At 43.6% G+C, this 2,425-nt stretch overlaps 1 pseudogene; it reads right to left on the bottom strand.

Moving 5' to 3' along the window:
- Nucleotides 1-257: 257 nt before the first annotated feature.
- On the bottom strand, nt 258-1,054 carry LOC128577765 (complement component 1 Q subcomponent-binding protein, mitochondrial-like; annotated as a pseudogene).
- Between the last annotated feature and the right edge of the window lie 1,371 nt (nt 1,055-2,425).

The raw sequence follows: 2,425 nt of genomic DNA on the forward strand, positions 1-2,425 counted from the left end.
GGTTTTTTTTTTTTTTTTGAAGAGATAAACCAATTTGTCTATCATTATGTTATACAAAAATCTAGATTTGTACAGAAAAAAAGCCAAATGAATAGTAAGTGAATGGAAAAGAAATAATTTACATTTACTGTTTTTTTTTTTTTCCATGATAGTAGGATGATAACCATTTCAAAGCACATGTGTCTGGCTGTAGAGTGGGATTTGTTCACTGGCCAAAGCTCACCATAAAAGTAAGGCTTTCAGTGTCTCTGTATGCTCTACTGGCTCTTGGCAAAACTTTTGAGGTCTTGGAGAAAAGTAATGTACTCCCGGTGTTCTAGGGCTGTGCTGAGTTTTACCAAGTCATCTGCAAAAGTGTTGTACACCCTTTGGTCTACAAGGAAATCTATTAGATGGTCATACAAGGCCCAGTCCAGGGAATTTATGTTGAGTGTGTAATGAGTGTCCTTCCATTAAGAATCACTGGTGGACTGAAAGCTAACTTCCTTGATACAGAAAAATGTCACTTTAAGCCTCCTCTTCTTATCCAGCCTCATCCTCTGGATAGTGGTAGTCCAGCACAAGGCCTTCTTGCCATCATTCTTCATAAATTCAACCATGAAATTGGGAGTTGGCGTCAGTTCAGGCGCCTGTTCCTTAACCTTCTACCCTTGTGAGGGCTCCTCTTCACCTGTCATATGTTGGTGGGAAACTGTTGTGACAATGATCTTTTCCCCAGCAACTTTCCACGCTAATTACGCTTCTGACCCATTCACTTCCAACTCCCAACCTCCAGACATCTTGGGGAGGGACTTATGCTTCTGGATTTTCTTTTCCTCTTTAATTTCGTTACTCAGAAATTCAACAAAAGCTTTGTCCCCTTTGGTGTGCACTGCGCTGCAGCCAAAGCCACAGGTGCAGGGCCCCGGAGGCTGCAGCAGGCCTGGCTGTGGCTCCGACCCGCGCACATGCAGAGCAATCCGAAGGACTGGGGTGCCAGCTTCAGTAAGCTGCTGGAGAGGCTGGCAACTGAGGGGCCTAGGGCACTGGGCACACAGTGGAGCAGAGGCAGCATGGTGCCAGAGGCTGCCTTCTCAACACGTGCAAAAGTAGACTTCTTAAATTGCACTTCTTGTGATTCTTTTTTTTTTTTTTTTTTGAGACAGAGTCTCACTATGTCATCTTTGGTAGAGTGCTGTGGCGTCACAGCTCACAGCAACCTCCAGCTCTTGGGCTTAAGTGATTCTCTTGCCTTCGTCTCCCAAATAGCTATGAATACAGGTGCTCATCATAAAGCCCTGTTATTTTTGTTGTTGTTGTAGCTGTCCTTGTTGTTTGGCAGGCCCTGGCCAGGTTACATCCCCCTAAGCCCCAGTGTATGTGGTGGTATGTGGCTAGCACCCTAGCTGCCAAGCTACAGGCATCGAGCCCACTTCTTGGATTCTTGATGTGTCTAATCAGATCATCTGCACATAAATTATACTTTTTCCTCTTTCCTTCTTTTAGATTTATTTATTTGATTTCTTTTTGTTTGTTTGTTTGTTATTAGAGATACGGTCTTATTCTGTTGCCCAGACTGGAGTACATGGGCCTGATCATATAGCTCACTGTAAACTTGAATTCCTGGTCTTAAGTGATCCTCCTGCTTCTTCTTTCTTCCTTCTTCCTCTTCCTCCTCCTCCTTCTTCTTCCTTCTTCTTCTTTGACAGAATTTCACTTTTTTGCCCCTGTTAGAGTGCTGTGGCATCATAGCTCACAGAAACCTCAAGGTTTTTGGCTCAGGTGATACTCTTGCCTCAGCCTTCTGAGTAGCTGGGACTATAGGCACCTGCCACAACACCTGGAAATTTTTTTTTTTTTTTCTGAGACGGGGTCTCACTCTTTCTCAGGTTGGTCTTAAAATCCTGAGCTCAGGCAATCTACCTGCCTCTCCCTCTCAGAGTGCTAGGATTACAGGCATGAGCCACCATACTCTGCCTTACCCTCCTGTTTCCTGAAGCAGGAAAGGCAATAAGACAAGAAAATGAAATAAGGTTTATAAAAGTAAAAGAAATATCCAGGCACAGTGGTTCATGTCTGTAATCTCAGCACTTTGAGAGGCTGAAGAGTGAGGATTGCTTGAGCCCAGCAGTTTGAAACAAGCCTGGGCAACATAGCAAGATATCCCCCTGCCTTCTCTATGAAAAAAAAAAAATCTCCAGGCATGGTGGCATATGACTGTAGTCCCAGCTACTCAGTAGGGTGAAGCAGGAGTATTGCTTTAAGCCAGGAGTTTGAGGTTTCTGTGAGCTAGGTTGACGCCACAGCACTCTGGCCTGGGCAACAACAACAATAAAAAAAAAATTAATTTTGTAAGGACTATAGGAAAGTACAGAAATCACCTGAAAACAATAACAAAATTGAAAAACTGGGATATAGACTCTACTTTCAGTGAAAGTAGGAGGTA

The sequence above is a fragment of the Nycticebus coucang genome, chromosome X, assembly GCF_027406575.1.
Source record: "Nycticebus coucang isolate mNycCou1 chromosome X, mNycCou1.pri, whole genome shotgun sequence".
Classification (NCBI taxonomy): Eukaryota; Metazoa; Chordata; class Mammalia; order Primates; family Lorisidae; genus Nycticebus; species Nycticebus coucang.